The sequence below is a fragment of the Triturus cristatus genome, chromosome 4_1 (assembly GCF_964204655.1).
Source record: "Triturus cristatus chromosome 4_1, aTriCri1.1, whole genome shotgun sequence".
In the NCBI taxonomy this organism is placed as follows: domain Eukaryota; kingdom Metazoa; phylum Chordata; class Amphibia; order Caudata; family Salamandridae; genus Triturus; species Triturus cristatus.
The window spans coordinates 191,494,909-191,519,009 of record NC_140585.1 but is presented as its reverse complement, the minus strand read 5'-3'; the positions used below and the strand labels follow the sequence as shown (position 1 = coordinate 191,519,009).

At 43.8% G+C, this 24,101-nt stretch overlaps 1 long non-coding RNA gene across 1 annotated transcript; it reads right to left on the bottom strand.

Annotated features, from left to right (window-relative positions):
* Positions 1–926: 926 nt before the first annotated feature.
* LOC146853937 (uncharacterized) lies at positions 927–4,409 on the bottom strand. The gene is made up of 2 exons (XR_014981155.1): positions 4,317–4,409; positions 927–2,561 (listed from the first exon to the last, which is right to left on the bottom strand). It is a non-coding gene; the product is annotated as an uncharacterized LOC146853937 (long non-coding RNA).
* Positions 4,410–24,101: the final 19,692 nt, after the last annotated feature.

The window sequence follows — 24,101 nt, the reverse complement described above, 5'->3', positions numbered from 1 at the left end:
GCACGCTCATGTATATGGATATATATGTAAATATATATAAATGTATATGTGTGAGGGTTTTCTTTTTATTTTGTACATGAGAGACCCTTTTTTATTCCTTACCCCCCTTTACATCAAAACAATTCATAAACCCCAAAATCACCATTACCTCCCTTTACCTCTACCACCCCTAAAACCAAATATTATTCTTACCTCCTTCTACCTCTAACCATCACTAAACCCTAAAATCATCCTTACCTCCCTTTACCTCTCCGCCCACAAAAAAAAATTGTGTTTTTTACAAAACTACTTACCTATGTGATAAGTACAGTGAGACAAATGTAGAATACTTACCTGCGTTGCAAATGGATGGATGTAATGGATGCATGGTAAAGGCTGGTTCCTTGTTTTATATTCTATTAAATTTGTGTTCTATTAATTTTAGTTAATTCAATTTAGTCCTTATCATATTCTTTCAGAATATGTAATATTCAATTCTATATGAAATGCTAATTTTAAAGTAAATCAACATAAGTTCATTGCAAGCCATATTCATTTGAACAGGGGTCATATTCATTTAAACATGTCTTGTGTTCATTTCGATGTGTGCTTATTATTTCAAAGCATGCTACATTGATCTCAAATAGTTTCATATTCATTTCATAAAATGCCATATTCATTTTAATAAATGCCATATTCATTTTGATGTGGCCATATTAATTTCAACAGGTGTCATATTCATTTCAAAGTGGTTCATATTCATCTTAACATGTGTCATATTCCTTTCAATGAATGTCATATTCATTTCAATAGATGTCAGATTCACCTTAACACCTGTCAGAATAATTTTAACATGGGTCACATCTATTTCAACATAGGTCATATTCATTTCAATGCATGAAATATTCATTTTGATGTATATCATATTAATTTTAAAGGATAACATATTCATTTTGACAAATTTCATTTTATTTTCAGTATTGGTCATATTCATTTTAAGGCATTTTGAATCAATTTTAATGGGGCTCATATTCATTTCAATGCATGTCCTATTCATCTTAGCATATATCATATTTCTTTCAATAGATGTCTCATTCAAAATAATACATCTTACATTAATTTAACATGAATCATATCCATTTCAACACCTATCATAATCATGTCAATGTGTATCAAATTACTTTCAAAGCAAGCTGTATTAGTTTTCATAAATGTCATGTTCATTTTGATGTTACTCGTATTCATTTTAAAACATGTCAAATTAATTTTAATGGACCTCATATTAATTTCAACTCATTTCATATTCATTTTAACATGTTTTAGATTTTTTTCAATCAATGTTATATTTATTTCAGTCGATGTTTTATTCATATTAACACTTGTCATATTCATTTTAAGATGCAACTTATCCATTTTAACATATATCATATTCATTTAAATATGTATCATATTAATTTCAATGCATGTCATATTAATTTTGACAAATGTCATGAGAATTTCAGCTTTGTTCATACTCATTTTATGGCATGTCAAATTCAGTTCAATGGGCTTATATTCCTTTTAACAGAAGCCATATTCATTTGAAATCATCTCCTATTGTTTTCTGTATATCTCATGTTCATTGCAATCTAGGTAATATTCATTTCAACTCAATTTATATTAATTGCAACATGTGTTATGTTCATTTCATTGTATGTTATTACAATTTCATTATGCATTATATTCTTTTCAGAATATAATATATTCATTTCAGTAACGTGCATTCATTTCAATCTGTCATATTAATTTTAATGTATGTCATATTCCTCTTGGCATGTGTCAGTCATTTCAAGGAATGTCCCATTCTTTTTGATGCATATTGTATTTGTTTCACTGATTGCTACATTTTTTATAGTGAGGGCCATACTCATTAAAGTACCATTGATGTATATTTCAATATATCTCTTATTCAATTCAGAGTGTGTGTTATTCATATTAATCACTAAGGAGTATATTCACTCTGCCAGGTTTCATATTTGTTTTGGTTCAAGTCAGATTCACTCTGCCAGGTATCATATTTACCTTGACAGATATTACTATCATTCTGGTGTGTTCCATAATCATTTTGCATCACAATATGCATTTCAGAAGGAGTCGTATATGGGGATCTGTAATTTTGACGTGAACGGCTTCCCATATCAAACCCCTGCAGTTTGGGGACGTTCAAATGGGCGCAGCAACTCTGCAAAAGGCTACTTCACAACTTGGTTCATCCGCCCTGCACTTGAGGAGAAACTCAATATGCGCCTGCCGTGCGTGGATCAGGGTACCGGTACTCTCCTTGGCTACAGAGAAGTGCCAGTACTGACGGCAAACAAAATCGGAAGTGCCGGTACTCCGTACCAGCGAGTACCGGCCCATTTAAAGCACAGGTCTCCTGCCTCCCGATTCCTGCATTCACAAACCCGATACCTCGACGCGTGTCTGCGACCGGGACAGTTCTAGTGAATCGTAGTATTCACTGCCAGTGACCTGCTCCTGCAGCCAGTGCACAGCATTTTTGTCATACGCTCTCTGTCTGCCTTGGCGCTTTCTCCATGCTCCTGAAAGGTAAGGTGAAAAAAACATGAATCTGCATTTCTGATATCCTATCCTGCGCAGCACACTTTCAAGTTTCATACATGGCAACACACCTGATTCAGGCCTCGATATAGTCAATGGGAGAAACACGTTCTACCTATTATTTTTCTAAAACCTCCCACTTTCCTCTTCTAAAATGTTGGCATGTATGTAATATAGGCCCTGGCACAATCAGAGAGGCGGCTATCAGACTTCTGATACAAATGAGCAATGCCGTAATTTGTTACCTTATTGTATTGCACCAAGTGGGATAAGTAGATTTCTGAGGCATTGTGTCGCTTGGACAAACAGAATTTTCAATCAAAAACAACAACAAAAAGACCTTGCCCTTCAGTAGTGCATTAAGTAAAACCATCAGTAAGCATGTAAGTGGCTGGACAGGAATATGGAAGCAGAAGAGGCAAGGCAGGGAAAGGACATGGCCACAGTATCATAAAAGGGAGGGTACAAATGGCAGAAGTCAATAATTAGGTTTGGACAGTTTTAGTTAGGAGAGAGGTATGAGGGCCTTGGAAAGAGCAAAAGGTTGGATGTCTCCAGTAGAGCCCGTGACAGAGAAATTAAATGTTTCAGGAACTGCAATAGTGACTCACAGAACACAACCTTCAAATATAGGAATATGCATCTTTGTACTGTACTTTGATTATAGCTATGGTAATAAGGGTACTCTATTACGCAGTGAACTCATAATCCTTAAATGGCCAAACTCTGCCCCCTGGTGTCTAGAACAAGAACCCGTCTAAAACCCCATATTTCCCTCTTCACTTTAATGATCTTTCATAAATCTCACTGTCATTTTTTTCCGCTGCAGTGAACTGGAAATGTAAAACATTACCTTTAAAGTTACACCAATACAGTAGTTACACCAATACAGTGTGTACAAATGTAAACTCATTCCGAAGTGTCCCTGACAGGGAATGTTTTTCACTTAAGAAACACAAACAAAATCCATAAAAAGATAAATTGACGGTCCAACTCAAACTCTCACTGTGCATGTAATGGCACTGCCCACAGGGCTAAGCCTGGAAATGAGAAGTTTTAGTCTTCCTCCGAAGTATATAGACTTGAGGACACAGCATTGGATTTGATCAACATGTTGGTGAAACTCAAGCAGAAACTATTTCATACCCTGAAAAATTAGAGGAAACTTAGTTGCCAACTAAACCTTTAACAGGCAAATAACTTTTAGCCAGGCCTGGTTTTTAGATACCAGCACTAAGCAGGCTGGGAGCTGTAGGACAATAGTTAAAACAAGAAGAGCAAAACTGCCACTACCAGCTTGCTAGCTGTTTCTAATTAGACAAAACACAACAGTCATAGAGTCACTCTCGTGACATGAGGCCATAGTACAACTATGATTAAATGAGGGCCACCTTAGAGGGCTAATGTAAATCACTTCCAAACAAGACTATTTCCGGAAACACCAGCATTCGTGGTGTTTTATCCCTTGCCTTTAGCTCTGACTTCCACAAGTACCTAAATGTTAGTGACCCAGGCAGGTCAGGGAGAGAGGTGGAGCTAGTTCTAACACAAGGAGAGAGTACACGAGAGTATGTGCTTTTAATGTTGTTTTATGCGCTCTGCTTTTATTGACATGTTTGTTTTTAATGAGACTATTTTAAGACAGCGCAGAGACACTCGGTTTTAGGAACGAGGTAGCGCTTTTTAAAAGGAACGTCTTGTTTTTATTTCTGTGGAATCTTTCATTAATCTCTCACCTGCTTTAAGCGCTGCTGCTCCGCCCGCCCCGGTCCATCACGGCCTGTGCCGATTGTGTGGAGGGCGCGGCCAGGCAGGCAGACGCATTTCCGGGAAAAAAGGGGAGGAGCTAACTTCACTCCTCTACTTAACTGCATGTGGAAGCGATCGCGCACTAACACAAGGAGAGAGTACACGAGAGTATGTGCTTTTAATGCTGTTTTATGCGCTCTGCTTTTATTGACATGTTTGTTTTTAATGAGACTATTTTAAGACAGCGCAGAGACACTCGGTTTTAGGAACGAGGTAGCGCTTTTTAAAAGGAACGTCTTGTTTTTATTTCTGTGGAATCTTTCATTAATCTCTCACCTGCTTTAAGCGCTGCTGCTCCGCCCGCCCCGGTCCATCACGGCCTGTGCCGATTGTGTGGAGGGCGCGGCCGGGCAGGCAGACGCATTTCCGGGAAAAAGGGGAGGAGCTAACTTCACTCCTCTACTTAACTGCATGTGGAAGCGATCGCGCACTAACACAAGGAGAGAGTACACGAGAGTATGTGCTTTTAATGTTGTTTTATGCGCTCTGCTTTTATTGACATGTTTGTTTTTAATGAGACTATTTTAAGACAGCACAGAGACACTCGGTTTTAGGAACGAGGTAGCGCTTTTTAAAAGGAACGTCTTGTTTTTATTTCTGTGGAATCTTTCATTAATCTCTCACCTGCTTTAAGCGCTGCTGCTCCGCCCGCCCCGGTCCATCACGGCCTGTGCCGATTGTGTGGAGGGCGCGGCCGGGCAGGCAGACGCATTTCCGGGGAAAAGGGGAGGAGCTAACTTCACTCCTCTACTTAACTGCATGTGGAAGCGACCGCGCGCAGCGGGCGCGCCGCTGGCGCGCCGAAGGCGCGCCTAAGGCAAGCCCGTCTGCGCCCGTCCGCGCCGGTCCGGGCCCAGGGGCCATGTCCCCGGCCCCTAAAACTCCTAAAGATAGGATTATATACACCAGATGTGAACTAATGAAATTATCTAAACTATCTAATCCTGCCTGCAAACACAGGATGAGCGTAGATAAAAACACTATGAAGTGCTGGTACTGCCATACCAACTTCAGGTCAGACACTCAGGTCATTAATGATCCTACATTACTCCTAGCTCTGCTTAATTGTAGATCACTAGCTAAGCACAAACATGAAATTAAGGACCTATTAGACGATCAAAGGCTAGATGCCCTATTCCTGACAGAAACTTGGCTTAATGAGCACTCCACCCCTGATGTTCTTGATGCCATTAATGAGGAATACAGGATAATAAGACAAGACCGCTTAGGTCGAACTGGAGGAGGGATAGCCATAATACATAAGAGCAATTTGACATGTGAGGTCAAACAACTGGACATAGACAACTGTGAAGCCTTCTCATTTACTTTATCAACTACAGATGGCACCATATTAGCTGGAGCTCTAATTTATAGACCACCGGGCCCAGCTACTAAATTCATGATAAGTCTGGTAGACACAGTTGTACAACTAGCCCTTAGACACAACAACTTTATGGTGCTTGGTGACTTAAATATCCACTTTGATAATATACAAGACGAGGATATAAATCTGTTATGTAAGGACCTTCTGACACTGAATCTGGCTCAAAAGGTTATAACGCATACACACCAAAAGGGTCATATACTTGACCCAATCTTCACTAATTGCGAAGACGTAATGGTCGGACCTCCATGCCCTATTCCTTGGTCAGACCATTATTTAGTTCCTTTTTCTATACCTTTAGTCAGGAAAATCCTGAATCAGCCCAATCAAAAAATAATTACTAGGAATTGGAGTGGATTTAACTCCACTTCCTTCTCTCAGGCATTAATAGGAAAGGAACCCAGATTGGACAAGGACATAAATCGGGCAAATGACCAACTGGATTCGTGGATCTCCGAGACACTTAATGAAATAGCACCATGGACCACAAGGACCCCTAAAAGGTTGGGTGCTACTGCACCATGGTTTAATAAAGAATTGGCTGAAGCCAAAAAGAATTGCAAAAAGCTTGAACGAAAATGGAGGATTAACTATTGCAACAAGGCTAGAGAAGACTATAAATACGGGCTTAAACAATATCACTCACAAATTAAGAAAGTCAGAGGAATATACTATACAAATAAAATTAACAGAGCCAAGAATGCCCCTAAAGAATTATTCACCATTTTGAAATCGCTTAAAACTCATAAAGAGCAGGATGATCATCCTACCTCCAGAGAGAATTGTGATAATATTGCAGAGTTCTTTGCCACTAAGGTCAAGAACATCTACAACTCTTTTCCTATAGAGGCCAGAACAGGAACTAGGACCATTGACTCTAATAATAAAGCTTACGCAGCAGGAACACTGGACATATTTACCATACACAGTCTAGAGACACTTACGGCTATAGCTAAAGGAATAAAATCCGGGTCCCCCTGTGATGCGACTAGACCGGACATAATCATGGAAGGTGCCAATCCGATTATGCCGCATATTTTAGACATCATCTCTCGCTCGTTCCAAGAAGGTCTAGTCCCTACGAAATGGAAACAGGCCATTGTTAAACCTTTGAAAAAGAACCCTCTAATAAAACATACAATACTTGAAAATCTACGCCCAATCTCCCTACTGCCATTTGTAGCTAAGATTGCGGAGAAAATTACGAATAAACAACATACTGATCATATAAATAAATACAATTTACTTCACCTTTCTCAATCAGGCTTCAGAAGCGCTCACTCAACTGAATCGGCACTACTCTATGCCACTGAAGCGCTGAGGAAACATGCCGATGAAGGGGACACTGCTGCACTGATCCTTCTTGATCTCAGTGCGGCATTTGACACGGTATCACATCAGCTGCTCCTACAAAGACTGGAAGCATGCGGCATTAGGGATAAGGCCCTGCATTGGCTGAGGTCTTTTCTCTCTGAACGCAGCTTTAGAGTGGCTCAGAAATCTCACATATCAAAGAGTATGCCCCTTGAACAGGGGGTTCCTCAGGGCTCGATATTGAGTCCCACCCTCTTTAATCTATATGTAAGCCCCCTGGCTGAGCATGTAGAACAACATAATGTATCAATTGTCTCATATGCTGATGATACGCAGCTAATAGTCCTACTGTCACAAAAGGAGGAACAAGCAGCTACTCGCTTCTCTAAATGTCTATCAGAGGTGGCGGAGTGGATGTCTAACCACTGCCTTAAACTAAATGGGAGCAAAACGGAGGTTATGATTGTGGGTAGACAACCAACCATTTGGTCATCAGCTTGGTGGCCAACTTCCCTGGGTCATCCACCCAACCCTAAAACTGAAGTAAAAAATCTCGGATTTTACTTTGACTCTGAGTTGAGCTTTATCAACCAAATACATAGGTTTGCAGGCAAATGCTATGGAGCTATTAAGATTCTGAGAAAAATTCTCAATCTCCTACCTTCCAAAGCCAGAAAAACCATTGTCCATGCCACAATAACATCTCAACTGGACTACGGCAATGTCCTATATCTTGGTACCACGAAGGGAGGAATAGCTAAACTTCAGAGGGTACAAAATGCCGCTGCCCGTCTAGTACTTGGCTTACCCAGAAGAGAAAATTCAGAAAAGGCCCTGGAAAAACTTCACTGGCTGCCAGTGGAAAAAAGGGTCTTTTTTAAGGCTTTATGCTACAGCCATCGCATCTTTATGAAGTCCGGCCCCAAATATCTGCATTCTCTACTAATGGAATACAAACCGGGGCGGACTTTGCGATCCTCTGGCATGGCCTTGGCTAAAGTACCCAGGATATATAAAGCCAGATTAGGAGCCCGCTCCTTCAGATATCTAGCAGCAAAAACCTGGAATACGCTGCCAATAAACTTAAGAACAGAGACCTCCGAAACACTTTTCCGCAAAAAGCTCAAAACATGGCTATTCAACCGGGCGGCTTTCTCATAGACTCATAGCGAGCGCTCCTCTCCCCTGTAATCTCTTCTCCTGTGTCACAGCGCGGGGACACACCGATACGGTGTAACCATGCACTTTATAAATGTATAAAACTAAACTAGTTGCAGCCCTAGCAAACCGGGAATAGCAGGAGAAGAACAGGTATCTTGCCAACAGCGGATAGTGGGCCTTATACACGCCGATCCCTGCAACACAATACCAGCTATGAGTGACACGCGCTGAGATACACAATCAGGCATGCTGTAAACAAAGAGCCTAGAAAAGCTACAGAAAAGTGTCACCTTCCTACACTTACGGTCCTGGTCGAGGCGTCGTCATGCAACAATGTGCCGGATAACCAACGACCTCTGCCTAATTACATACCACCTAACAAAATGTATATGAAAGCAGATGCGAGGCATCCGTGAAGCGGCCACGGTGCTGATATAAAAAAAAGCCACATGGGTGCCATAAAAATATAATTAACCCAAGTTTGTTTATATAGGATACCTGTTCATCTACATAAGCATACATGGTACGTCCTGTAAAAATCAACAATATAAAGGCACACACATAGCTTCAGAAAACATGGTTGTAGGCGAAAAGAAAGGAAACAAGAAACATAAAAGTGGGTGCATGGTACTAGGAATAAGCACCCACAGTGTAACATGGGCAGAAAAGTAGTCCCCAAATGAACATATGAACACCCACGGTGTAGGTAAACTCTAGTTGGGCAGAGCTCCTGACCGAAAAATGGAAGTGATGCATCAGAAGCACCACCCAATGAGGAGCTAACAAACAATAGTGAAGCATGTGTGAACCAATGCCAAGCAGCAGGCGGGATTACACTCCATAGTGATTACAGCAGGTCTTCCAGACAGCACATGCGCGCTGCCCAGGCTCGACCGAAAAATTACAAACATTTTTTAGGCTGCTGTCAAAGTCCTGAGGAGGTTGCAAAATTCCTGCTGGACATCGACTGTATTAGCCTCAACATAATGAGCTGGAAACCTGCTTTCTGCAGGGTTTCCATCATGGATGTCATTTAGTGATTGATAGGGATCGCAGCTGCTTGCCTGGCTACCCCTTGCGATCCCTAGCACTGCCTATGCGAACCGTGATCTCAGAGGCAAGATCAATGAAAAGAACAGTGGGGCAACTCCACATTCTTTATTTTTTGGGCGTTTTTTTCATTATAGCAATACAGTAATAATTACAGTCATAGTGAATAATAGAATATTATTTATATTCTAGTAGTCACAATACTATTTCTTTTTTTTTTGTCCTCATCTCACCTATAAACAACTTGCAGATCTTATCCGGCCTTTGTAACTAACGAGGCACCCTCCGACCGCCTGCACTTGTTTAGGTTATCCAACCAATCCCCTTTACTATCTGAAATTTAGGGGTTAATCATAGGACCATGTTCCTAATCAACAATGTGTTTCAAAGTAGTCTCAATTCTCTACCCATTTTTATGAATGGTAACCAGTGATTGGGGGAGCTGGAACTAGTTCCTATTGTTTCTAGTCGGGCCATTGCAAGAGCAGATTTTAACCAATCTTCAGTTTTCGGGGGGGGAGGGATCTTTCTATTTAAAACATATTTCCCTACGAGCCAGCAATATCAGACACAACAGCAAACCTCTTTGCGGCTGTACCAAACATGCAGTGGACACCCGATCGTTAGCAAAAAAGATCAAAGATGCATTCAGAACAATATCGGTTTCAAAGGTCTTACATAGATACATACACACCCCTGTCCAATAAACTTCCAATTTCGAACATTCATAGAAGATGTGTATATCGTTGGCCTTGGGGATCAAACACCTGGGGCATTTCGGTTCGGGGGTGGATGCAAACTTCGAGATTTTTTCCGGGGTATAATAAATTCGATTGGTAACAAAAAAATGGTTTTTCTTCAGGCTGGCTGATTTAGCATATTTATAAAGCAAATTTAAAGAAGGTTCCAGAAGATGCCCTATATCCGCTTCAAAGGCAGAGTCATTCCATACTGATGCCTGCTGTGGAATATCCGCATCATCTGCGTTTATCAAAAACCTATACCAGATTGAAATTTCCTTCTTCAGATGTTGAGTAGCTTTAAGCATGGCCTCCACCTCCCCGTTACCCCTAAAATGTTCCTTTTCCGTTTCAAACCAAGATTTTAATTGAATAAACTTACATTTTGATAACCCCAAGCCTATTCTTACTTTTAATAACTCCCAGGGGTGTATGCCATTTTCATCCCCCAAATCCGACCATATTGAGACTCCCGCTCTTTTTATAGGAACAGCCAGACTATCCTGAAGACAGAGTGGAGTCCCGGGGGAGTCCCATATCGGAGCCTGATCGGAATAGTAGCCTATCCCACATCTGGAGCGGATGTTATACCAAACTTCCAGAGCGTTTTTGAGGACCTTCAGCCTTACTCTTTTGAAAAATTTTGGTGAACCCAACTTATAGAGAAACCCCCTCCTTCAGTAGTGACCGACTCCCCTAACAGTTTACCCCAAGCACTTGCTGTTGGTTCGATCAAAAGCATCCTGATAGCTTTAAATTGAAAAGCAGCCAAATACCAACGAATGTCAGGAAGGGCCAGTCCCCCTTTGGCTAAGCAGCGCCGCAGTTTTTTCCACGATAACCTCACGCCCTTCTCCCCCCAAATGAAACTCCCGATTTTACTTTGCGCCTTGGAAATAGAATGCTTGGGAAACCTCAGGGGAACCGCATTAAACAAATATGTTAACTGAGGGAGAATGATCATTTTTACTAGGTTCACCTTCCCGAAGATGGTTAAGGGAAGGTTCCTCCACCTACCAAAAAGCTGGTCTAATTCCTTTAAAATTTTATCCAGATTGATCAGTGGAATTTTTTCAAGATTTTCCACTATTGTAATACCAAGATATTTAAATTTTTTACTAGTAGCCCCACTCCACTGATCAATATTCCAACACATAACTTCAGTCTTGGTGGGATTAGCCAAATAGCCGGAAATTAAACCAAACTCCTCCAGTAAAAGCCCAACCTTTGACATTGTTATTTCAGGATTATTTGTATATATAATTATGTCGTCCGCATATAGTGCAATTTTGGACTGATATTGCTGAGTCTTAAACGGAGGGATGGACTCGTCTAACCTTATAGCCTGGGCCAAAGGCTCAATATACAAATCAAACAGCAGGGGTGAAATAGGGCAGCCCTGCCTAGTCCCTCTTTGAATTTCAAAACTGGAAGAAAGTAAGCCATTAATAAGAATTTTTGCTGAAGCTCCCTGGTAACATCCTCTCAGGGTGTGGATAAAAATTGGACCGAAACCTATTTCCTCCAATATTTCCCAGAGATAGGTCCAACACACCCTATTGAAAGCCTTGGCAGCGTCTAACGCGACCACTGCCAAGGGTTCCGTCCGTGTAGTTGCCAAATCGATATTTCCAACAAGGAGCTGAGTCTGTTCCTGAATATATCTCCCATTAATAAACCCTTTCTGGTCTGTATTGATCAGTCCCGAAGCTAATTTGCCCAGTCTCCCTGCCAGAATGCTGTACTGCTCGATTTTTCCGGTCTTATTGTGTTGAAGGGTGATTTAGGTGACTTCAGTCTCTTTCCATTCAAGTCTAAGGGTTAGAGTAGTGAATGGAGCCTATTTACTAGGCACTTCGACATGATTCTGTGCTCTTCCCCATAGATCAGGGCTTGCACATATAGCCTAGGGGATAGATTCGTTAGCATTAGGGATAACCTGTCCTGTAGTGAGGGTATTTCATGGAGCCGTGCTGAATGCAGGCCTGGTAGGCCTCAAACGGGAGAGACTCCATCTTTCTTTCTGCTCCGGCAGCTTGAGATGCTTCTAGGTTAAAGGGGATGTTTTAGTTATGAGGTGTTATTCGCTTGGAGAGAACCGGTTCAGGCCGGCCCCTATCGAAGGATTGTATTTTTCTTCATGCCGAAGACACTACATCAGGCCGGCCGGCTGGGAACGTGTCCTTGGCACGGGGAGGTACAAGAATTTGGTGGGCGGCAGGTTACGGGCTGGAATTTTCCATGAGAAAATGCACCTCTATATTAGTGAAAGTCTGAGGCAGATGCTGGCACTTGCTTCTAGTCCATGGGCGGCACCTGGCCGTTAGTAGTAAAGCTGCTACTTATTCCAGGGAAGACAGATGACAAACTTGGAGGTGGAGAAAAACCGAGAAATAGATATTCCAAAGAGAAGAGAGTAGCCGATGAGGAAGAGGTCCCAGTGACTCGGAGAGGGAGACGGGAGTAAACCCGTGATTGCGGAGGTGTGACTTCCAGGCGAAGCCGAGGCGCAGACGAGAAGGGAACCTAGATGACCATTGAGTGCAGGCTACATACGACCAAGGTGATGTCAACCCCTTACTATTAGAGTGTACAACTTAATCTTTCACTTTTCTTTGCAGGTTATGTGATATGTATTATGTTCCGTGAGTGTGCATGTAATAACTCAATAAAGTATTCAGTTTGTAGTAAAGCAATATGTGCTACGTGTTCTTGTGTAAGAGGGTAACCTATTCTTCTAGTCAGCTGTGACTTGACATGAACAGATGTTAATCCTGATCAGGTAGGTGGTAACTGAATAAGGGAGAAAGGAGCCCTTCGAACTGGGGAACAAGTTGTGCTCAACTAGCTGTCTTTGTGTGATCTGATATATAGTAACACTGATTCCCTTGTTGTATGTCGTGGTAATTATAGGATGAACTCGTGCTAAGGCTGCCGTCTGGGCAGGAAGTCCTGGGTCCGTTTGGGACCACGAGGCTGTGACTGCCGTCTGGGCAGGAAGTCTGTGGCTGCCGTCTGGGCAGGAAGTCCTGGGTCCGTTTGGGACCGCGAGGCTGTGACTTGTCTAAGGCTGCCGTCTGGGCAGGAAGTCCTGGGTCCGTTTGGGACCGCGAGGCTGTGGCTGCCGTCTGGGCAGGAAGTCCTGGGTCCGTTTGGGACCGCGAGGCTGTGGCTGCCGTCTGGGCAGGAAGTCCTGGGTCCGTTTGGGACCGCGAGGCTGTGGCTGCCATCTGGGCAGGAAGTCCTGGGTCCGTTTGGGACCGCGAGGCTGTGGCTGCCGTCTGGGCAGGAAGTCCTGGGTCCGTTTGGGACCGCGAGGCTGTGGCTGCCGTCTGGGCAGGAAGTCCTGGGTCCATTTGGGACCGCGAGGCTGTGACTGCCGTCTGGGCAGGAAGTCTGTGGCTGCCGTCTGGGCAGGAAGTCCTGGGTCCGTTTGGGACCGCGAGGCTGTGACTTGTAGGTCTTGGTATATATAGTAGGAATTCCCTGTCCTTAGGTGGTACATATATGTGGTTATTTAGGTGTGAATAGGCCCTAGGGAGGGGGTAACGTTCTGGTTTGGGTTAGAGAGGCTCTGCTGAGCGGGTTCTATCTGATCCGAAAACCCAAGCAGAACATTTGGCGTCACAAACCGTTTACGAAACCTGTGTGCGTTGTGGTTGTCTTGTGTTTGCTTTCGGCGCGTGCGTGGTTTTGTTTGCATTTTATTTTTGTATATTTCTGTGTATAGTTTTTATTTTTCTTCCTTCTTTTCTTTTTCTTCTTTTCTTCTTTTTCCTTTTTCACGATGTTTTCTAGAAGGTCTAAATCTACTTTTAAGTTGCCCGTTGATATTCCCGGATGGGATTCAACGCCTTATGAAGCCTTGGCCCGTGAGTGGGCTGATTCCACTGGTTTGAGTGAGAATTGGAATTCTTCTTTGGAGCTGGCAGAGCCGGCTGATGTGATTGCTTGTTTGCAGAAGGCACCCGTATCGAAGGGTGAGGAGATTCCCATTTTGGGGCGCAGAGGTTGGATTCTTTTGTCTGCATACAGGATTCTGCATGAGAGATTGTTGAAATTACAGATATCTCTTAAAGATGTGGAAGCGCACTTTGTTGAGATTCAGAATTCTCATACTTTGTTGCGGTGTCAAAATAAGTTGCTTGCTGATAAACTTGAGACTTACCAAACTATTGCCGAACGGGCGGCTGTGCGAATTGCTCGTTATAAATACAAGAACAGGCGCGGTCGGGTTTCGATGCGAAAGGTGCGTCTGGTCGTGGCGACAGCCGGGCTGGATTGGAATCCTGATGAATGGGATGGTAATATCTGGAACTCGACTGATTCTTGTTCCTCGGGTGAGGAGTCTGCCAAGCGCGAGTCTTCTCGCTCCCGCCATGATTGTAAGTCTGCTTCTTGCACCTTTGATGGTGCACCCCGTGATTACGCTCGTTCTTCGAGTGGGATCAATGCTTCTTGCACTGATTGTCCCTCTACGAGTACTGATCGGGCTCCTTGTGATGCTCGTCCCGCGGTTTCTGCGCATCCAGTTTTCCGTCGGAAGTTGCAGCAGTCTCCCAATGCTCCGCAGGGTATTTCTTTGGACTGTTTAGAAGACTTTACTCAGCAGGAAATTAGTGATATTTTGCAGCGATTTCGGCAGCGAGCTGGTGAGTCCTTGCTCACATGGATGGTGCGCCTTTATGAACTGGGCGCTGCTGGTATTATGTTGGATACTGGCGATTGTTTAAAGTTCTGTTCCTTGAGTTTGGATTCTACTGTGCAGGATCATTTTCGTAACTATAATGGTGTTGGTCAGATTTCTTTACTCCAATTGGCGACTGAGGGTTGTAATCTAAAATATCCTACTGAATCTGACTGGCCTGTGAATGACAAGCCGTGGTATACGTTGCGTGATGCTGCTCAACGTCTCAAAGAGGAGGTGATGAAAACGGCAATTTTTCTGGGTACTGCTGACAGGTTGCTTGATGGTTCGTTGACATCTTCTGTGCGGAACCGTATCATTCGATCTTCCCCTGTTGCCTATAAGCAGGTCATGATGACTTTATTGATTAATCAAACTGGTAACGTGTTATCTACGGTTTTGGAATCCGTGCGCCAACTCGGTGAGTTGGGTGAGTGGTTTAAACCTGAACGTCAGTCCCGGCCTGACACTCGTACTCCTGGTGAAAATAAACTTACTAGACGTGATATTTTTTCTGGTCTTCTGGCTGATGGTGTGCGGAGGGAGGACATTGATGGTGAGACTACCGCTCGTTTGTGGGAGTTGTTTCGCAAACGTGGCTTGGATCGAAAGGAGGGTGCCCGGCGTGTTCGGACCACTGAGTGCGATCGTGGTGGTTCTGACGGTAGCGGTGATGACGACCGCCGTGGGCGCTCTGTTCGTCGTGATGATCGACGTTCTGCACGTGATGTGTCCCCCCGTCGAGAGAGAGACAGGGAGAGAGAGGGGGAAAGAGAAAGGGGGAGAACTGACTATGTTTACAGCAGACGTAGAGATGATAGGGATCAATCCCCTGAGTTGAGGAGGAGAGAGGATCGTCACAGTTTGGTCGATCGTAACCCGCAGTACAATGCAGAAGATACGAATCCGTTCCGTACTGGGAATGGATATGAACAGGAGGTACCGATACCTAAGAAGCGTGAGAGTCTTTATCCTGATTTATCCTGGTATACAGAATGCAGTAAGAATGATTAGGAAAGAGGTCAAGCTCCGGTACACAGATGGGCTCACAGAGATAATAGACCCTATGTAGATATTGACATTTATTGGAGACATCGTAATATCCAAAGGGCCCGAGCATTGGTAGATACAGGAGCGGAGGCCACTCTTATTCATGGAAAATCGAAGAAGTTTTCAGGTCAGCCTTTTACTATTACCGGATTAGGTGGAAAAGAAACCCCTGCAGTTCAAACTTTGCTTGAAATGAGAATAGGTAGAATTCCTAGAAAAGAGTATTCTGTACTAGTAGTGCCACTTCTAGAATTCATAATTGGGATTGACATTTTGAGAGGAATGACTTTGCATCTAGATGACGGATGTTACCAATTTGGAACAACGCATTATATATCGTCCAGACCTATACTGGTTGGTCGTTTAAGAATGCCCCCCATACAAGTTCCCCATGCGACAAAAGTGGTTTGTCAGAAGCAGTATCGTATTCCAGGTGGTCATGAGGAGATTAGTACCACTATTCAGGAGTTAGTGGATGCAGGAGTCATAACCCCAGTTACTTCTGCTTGGAATAATCCTGTTTGGCCGGTGCGTAAGAGTGATAACTCTTGGCGCATGACCGTTGATTATCGAGAATTGAACAAGCACACACCCTCTTTGACTGTTGCAGTACCGGATGTTATTACACTAATTGAGAGAATCCAAAAGCATCCAGGTACATGGTACGCGTCCATTGATATTGCTAATGCTTTCTTTTCAATTCCGATTGCCCCAGAGTGTCAGGAACAATTCAGTTTTACGTGGAACGGGCGTCAGATGACGTTTAGAAGTCTTCCCCAGGGCTATGTGCATAGTCCTACGATATGTCACCGGCTGGTGGCAGAGCATTTGGCTGAGGTACCGGTTCATCCCCAAATTCAGATATGTCATTATATTGATGATGTTTTGATCCAAGGCGAAACACAAGAGGAAGTTCAGACCCAATTAGACAGAGTCATTGAGTGCCTGCGTGAGAAAGGTTGGGAAATCAACCCAGATAAATTGCAAGGTCCGTCCCAGGCTGTAAAATTTTTGGGTATTAATTGGCATGAAGGGCACCGTGAAGTGATCCCTCAGGTTAAACAGAAGATTCTTGATTTTGCAGTTCCTAGAAATAGGAAAGAAGCCCAGAGCTTCATTGGTCTGTTTGGCTTCTGGCGCCAGCATATTCCTCATTTGAGTCAAATATTGGCCCCCTTGTACCGGGTCACGCGTAAAAAGAATGCATTTGAATGGGATAAACCACAGCAAGATGCGTTTAGTCTGGCAAAAGAGGCAATTCAACATGCTCTGGATTTATGGCCTGTACGTGATGGTGACGTGGATTTGAATGTGTCTGTACAGGGCCTTTATGCAAATTGGAGTTTGTGGCAGAAACAAGGCAGGAGTAAAGTACCGTTAGGTTTTTGGACCAAAAAGTTACCTGATGCTGGTGAGCGTTACACACCCTTTGAGAAACAGTTACTTGCTTGTTATTGGGCTCTGGTGGATACCGAGCAATTGACTTTGGAACATGATATAGTTCTGCGTCCGGAAATTCCTATCATGCAGTGGGTTCTGAGTTCGCCGAAAACTCACCGAATTGGACACGCTCAAGAGGCGAGTGTGATTAAATGGAAATGGTACATACAAGACAGGGCACGTGTGGGCCCGAAAGGAGTTGCTTCTTTACATGAGCAGGTGGCGCGAGCGCCATCGACTGAGACTGAGAGTGAATGTTCCGTACCTTTAGCACAGGAGTCTCCTGTCAAGTGGGGTAAGCCTTTTGATGATTTGTCCGCAGCAGAAAGAAACCATGTTTGGTTCACTGATGGTTCAGCGAGGTTTATAGGGATGACACGGCACTGGAAGGCGGTGTCCTATAATCCGGTCACACAGAAATTGTTGAGCACAACTGGTGAAGGTAAAAGCAGCCAATTTGCCGAGCTTTACGCTGTTTACCAAGTTTTGAAACAAGAGTTACCTGGTACATGTCATATTTTCACTGATTCTTGGTCTACTGCCAATGGACTGGCTGTTTGGTTGCCAACTTGGCATTCCCATAATTGGAAGTTACATTCCAAAGAATTATGGGGAAAAGAGTTATGGCAAGAATTTGGGAGATGCTCCCACAGAGTACTGTTACAATCTTCCATGTGGACGCTCACACCCCGATAGATTCTCTTGACAAATTTTTTCATAACATTGCAGATGAGAAGTCTAAAATTGCTGAGGCAGTGGTGGACAGGCAAGATTCTGATATTGCGGGATTGGCGAAATGGGCACACCAGAAGGCAGGACATTTTGGAGAGAAGGCCACTAGCAGGTGGGCTGCTGATCGAGGAATTTATATTCCCTTAGATTTAATCAAAAATGTTATTTTACACTGCCCCGTTTGTCAGCATATCAGACGGCGTAAGGTGCCCCAAATTGTTAAAGGTCATTTACATCGCGGCAAACTGCCCGCTCAAATTTGGCAGATCGATTACATTGGTCCACTTCCCATGAGTAGGAATTGTCAATATGTTTGCACTATTGTTGATACATACAGTGGCCTGCTGGTAGCCCTTCCCTGTAAGCAAGCTACCCAATTGAATACCATTAAAACATTAGAATTAATTATGATGTACTATGGTGTGCCATTCCAAATTCAATCTGATAATGCATCCCATTTTCGTGGAAGATTGGTACAGGAATTCTGTGCGGAAAACAATATTGAATGGATATTCCATATCCCCTACTACCCACAGGCCTCGGGCCTGGTGGAGAGATTGAATGGCCTGCTAAAGGACCAGCTGCGTAAGTTAACGGATGACAAGTATAAAAATTGGCGAGACTTTTTGCCCCAAGCACTATTGATTTTGAATAATCGTCCTTTTTTAAATGCTGAATCTCCACTTATGCGTTTGTTTCCCCCGAATGCTGAGGCTATGCCTAATGAAATCAGAGAAACTGTGATGTATTGGGAAATTACTCCCGGAGCTTTGGCTCCATGTAGAGCGACCCCAGGGTCGGCAGGTTTAGACTTGCATGCTATGGATGACATTGTTATAAAAAGTAGAGATCGAGTCATCATAGAGACAGGTGTTGGTGTTCAGATACCACCTGGAAATTTCGGATTGATCGCCCCTAGATCGGGGTTGGCTGTAAAAGGCATTCAGGTGCTTGGAGGAATTATCGACAGTGATTATCAGGGAGAGATTAAGGTGCTCCTGCTGAATAGCAGTGAGGTTGACTTACTGATACATCGCACTGACCGAGTGGCTCAATTACTCATAATGCCTGTTTTCAGTGGTGTATTAATGAAAGGCACTGCTCCAACGTTGCTAACTGTACGTGGCCAGAAAGGTTTTGGCTCCACGGATAATCCTGGGGCCAGAGTTTGGGTGCAGTCGCCTAAGAATCCCCCTGAACAAGCAGAGGTCATTGCCACCGGTCAGGATAATACCATTTTGGTTATGAGACCAGGGAAAGATAGCTGGGAAGCGGTCCCGGCTGATAAATGTTATTTACGAGAATGATTAATGCCTGTATTTGGTTCTCTTTCAGATCATTCTTTGGATTGTTGCTGCAGGATGTGTCGGAGCCGGACTGTTTTCGGACTGGTACGACGAGAAAGGAGGGATCCTATCAACCCGGGATGAACTGGGAACCCGAGTGTTGCGTTCCTTCGCTGCATGGGATTCATCATCGAACTTTTGGACCGCACTTGCTAAGAGGGTGACTGACGCCCCTCACTTCTGTTTGACACCGATGAGATCTGTACATGACATTCTGGCGACCTGCCTGGTTGCTGTCCCCGCCTCATTGGAAACTTTAACTCATATTTTTAATGTCTCGAAGGCCCGTCCCAATATTCTCCTGGGTGATTTTGCTACCCATGTATATTGCCCCCTATGTATTGAATTGCCGAACGAGCAAACCCCCATCCAGTCCCAAATACTTACTTATAATATCACACAAGGTGATTTGTGCTTCTTTCTTACGTGTAATCCTAGTGCGATCTCTGAATGTCTGCGCCTAAAACTAAAAGGCGCCACTTCGTTTACAACTCACGAACGGACTTTGTGCTTTCAAAGGACACCGACCACATGTGTTTCAGTTCAGAACAATATGACTTGTAATAGTTTGGTAGTTACCCCCAGTCACTATCGCACGATGTTACTACCTGCCGGATGGCTTTTCTCATGTGGTAATACTTCCTGGCCATTTGTCCCTGCAAACATTTCCGGAGGCCCTTGTGCCATTACGAGACTCAGTTTGTTGATGTTCGCATCGCATCCGAATGCCAACTCTCGTGTGCTTCGAGATACTGTAATGTTACAGGAGGATTGTGACCCATCTTTGCATTTATATTCCAAGTCTGAATACCTTAGCTTAGCTGTTTCAATTATTGGTGTTCCTGCTTTGGCGGTTTATAATGCCAAATCTATTGGGAAAATGGCCTGCTGGATGGTGAAATCTATTAATCATACTTCTACAATTTTGTCTGACATGCTATTAGACGCCCAGGGTGAACGTAGGGCCATTTTGCAAAATAGAGCAGCCATTGATTATCTTTTGCTTAAACATGGACATGATTGATCGGACTTCGAAGGTCTCTGTTGTTTTAACTTGTCTGACCATACACAATCCATTCGTGCTCACATCGACAAGTTGCGTGACTTAACAGAAGAAGTTAGAAAACACATTGACCAGGGCTGGTTTGACTGGCTCTTTAATTGGTTACCTGATATACACTTGCTACGCCAAATATTAGGTGGTATTTTGATTGCTGTTGCTGTTTTGATTTCTATCTGTTGCTTTATTCAGTGTATTCCTTCATTATTTCAATTCTGCACACTTGGTACTAGACATAGATCAGTTAGCTTTGTTTCATATTATTCTTCCACAGATGTTAGCTCCATTTAATGAATGTATAATAGACTGAAGTCAAGGGTGAAATGTACTGCTCGATTTTTCCGGTCTTATTGTGTTGAAGGGTGATTTAGGTGACTTCAGTCTCTTTCCATTCAAGTCTAAGGGTTAGAGTAGTGAATGGAGCCTATTTACTAGGCACTTCGACATGATTCTGTGCTCTTCCCCATAGATCAGGGCTTGCACATATAGCCTAGGGGATAGATTCGTTAGCATTAGGGATAACCTGTCCTGTAGTGAGGGTATTTCATGGAGCCTTGCTGAATGCAGGCCTGGTAGGCCTCAAACGGGAGAGACTCCATCTTTCTTTCTGCTCCGGCAGCTTGAGATGCTTCTAGGTTAAAGGGGATGTTTTAGTTATGAGGTGTTATTCGCTTGGAGAGAACCGGTTCAGGCCGGCCCTTATCGAAGGATTGTATTTTTCTTCATGCCGAAGACACTACATCAGGCCGGCCGGCTGGGAACGTGTCCTTGGCACGGGGAGGTACAAGAATTTGGTGGGCGGCAGGTTACGGGCTGGAATTTTCCATGAGAAAATGCACCTCTATATTAGTGAAAGTCTGAGGCAGATGCTGGCACTTGCTTCTAGTCCATGGGCGGCACCTGGCCGTTAGTAGTAAAGCTGCTACTTATTCCAGGGAAGACAGATGACAAACTTGGAGGTGGAGAAAAACCGAGAAATAGATATTCCAAAGAGAAGAGAGTAGCCGATGAGGAAGAGGTCCCAGTGACTCGGAGAGGGAGACGGGAGTAAACCCGTGATTGCGGAGGTGTGACTTCCAGGCGAAGCCGAGGCGCAGACGAGAAGGGAACCTAGATGACCATTGAGTGCAGGCTACATACGACCAAGGTGATGTCAACCCCTTACTATTAGAGTGTACAACTTAATCTTTCACTTTTCTTTGCAGGTTATGTGATATGTATTATGTTCCGTGAGTGTGCATGTAATAACTCAATAAAGTATTCAGTTTGTAGTAAAGCAATATGTGCTACGTGTTCTTGTGTAAGAGGGTAACCTATTCTTCTAGTCAGCTGTGACTTGACATGAACAGATGTTAATCCTGATCAGGTAGGTGGTAACTGAATAAGGGAGAAAGGAGCCCTTCGAACTGGGGAACAAGTTGTGCTCAACTAGCTGTCTTTGTGTGATCTGATATATAGTAACACTGATTCCCTTGTTGTATGTCGTGGTAATTATAGGATGAACTCGTGCTAAGGCTGCCGTCTGGGCAGGAAGTCCTGGGTCCGTTTGGGACCGCGAGGCTGTGACTGCCGTCTGGGCAGGAAGTCTGTGGCTGCCGTCTGGGCAGGAAGTCCTGGGTCCGTTTGGGACCGCGAGGCTGTGACTTGTCTAAGGCTGCCGTCTGGGCAGGAAGTCCTGGGTCCGTTTGGGACCGCGAGGCTGTGGCTGCCGTCTGGGCAGGAAGTCCTGGGTCCGTTTGGGACCGCGAGGCTGTGGCTGCCGTCTGGGCAGGAAGTCCTGGGTCCGTTTGGGACCGCGAGGCTGTGGCTGCCGTCTGGGCAGGAAGTCCTGGGTCCGTTTGGGACCGCGAGGCTGTGGCTGCCGTCTGGGCAGGAAGTCCTGGGTCCATTTGGGACCGCGAGGCTGTGACTGCCGTCTGGGCAGGAAGTCTGTGGCTGCCGTCTGGGCAGGAAGTCCTGGGTCCGTTTGGGACCGCGAGGCTGTGACTTGTAGGTCTTGGTATATATAGTAGGAATTCCCTGTCCTTAGGTGGTACATATATGTGGTTATTTAGGTGTGAATAGGCCCTAGGGAGGGGGTAACGTTCTGGTTTGAGTTAGAGAGGCTCTGCTGAGCGGGTTCTATCTGATCCGAAAACCCAAGCAGAACAAATGCCCATAAAGATCTTGTAATCTGCATTCAGCAGGGAGATCGGGCGGTAGGAATCCGCTTTTACAGGATCCTTCCCAGGCTTGAGAATTAACACAATAGTTGCCGCCCTCCAGGAACTTGGGATTTGACCTGTTAGACTATAGATTGAACCAAACAGTGATGAGTACAGGCCCCAGCTAGGCCCGCAAGTACAAAGGGTTCGCCCTTCCGTGTACAAAGTACTAGAGGGAAGTTGGCACGGAAGAGTAGCACAAAGAACTTGTGCACATGGTCCCCTTTTATACACAATAGGGGTCTAATAAGTAGGCGGATACAACATGAAGCAAAATTTATGGCCTTATATGGACATGTTCAGTGCATGATCAATACATGGGTGGAGTTAACAGTTCCTGAGACCCGCGAAAACACATTCAAGCAAAGCCTAATCAGTGACAGATGTGGTCAGTTCTGAACATGCACTAAACGCACAAAGCAGTTATTCATAGACTGTTGCTAGGCAGATCTCGGGAGTGACTAATGAAGAGGTAAGACTCTTCTCGTGCAGAGCACGTGGTTTCATGGCCATACAAAATGGCGGATGGCTAAGCAAAATGGAGTCTGAACATTAGTCAATATAAAGCAGAAAACGTAATTCAGACATGAAGAGCACATGTCTTCAGTGAATGCTAAATCATATCGCTGTTTTATTTACAACAGACGACCCTTTCAGCATTTGCTGAAGACATTCGGCTTGCTAGGATAATCGAGATAATCATCATTTATATCGATTCTCATCATCTCAGTTATTTATTTGTTTATGCTCTTTTGATAGGTGACATCGGCAACAGCTTTCTTATTGGGGATACAGAATGAAACACATAGGGAACATATCATAGGACCACATTGAATACACATACAACATGTGAACAAAATTGCTACAATAATACATAGACCAGTAAGATCTTTCCATCCCCATGTAATAATTAAGGTCCAAAACCATCCAGAAAAGGTCCAAGTGCCATTTTCTGTATGAATGTCAGCAGCAATTTTATGCAATTTATTAATAGCTTTATAAACTGATGGTGTGTGATCAGGGATGAACACACAACTACTACTTCCTATAATTCTACATGCTCCACCTCTATCTGCTAACATAACGTCTAATACCATACGATTCTGTAATGCAAAAATTCTGGTGATCTGCAATTCTTCCGTAATGTTCCCGAGAGCAGCAGCAGTTTGATTCGTCACAGCCTCTACAACCCTAGTTAATCGTCGAACCTTCCTACTATTCAGGGCAGCTCCAACAAAGAAAAACAGTCCTAGATTAAAATCAATATACTGTTGCAAACTGGTATCCGTCTGGTCAACGTCATCAACAGATAGAGTGCGTTTATACCTATTTATGGTTACATTGTTTAATAACTTCAAGTCTTTATGATAAGACGCAGCTGCTAAGAATACAGGGGGTAATAAAAATGCCACATAACATACCCCGGACCATCCAGCAGGCAAACGATAGTAACCTTTATTACCACACACAAAATAGGTATTGTGGGAGGCCAGAAATGTACTGTTATTTAATCCGTCTATATTTAGTACAACAATACAATCACT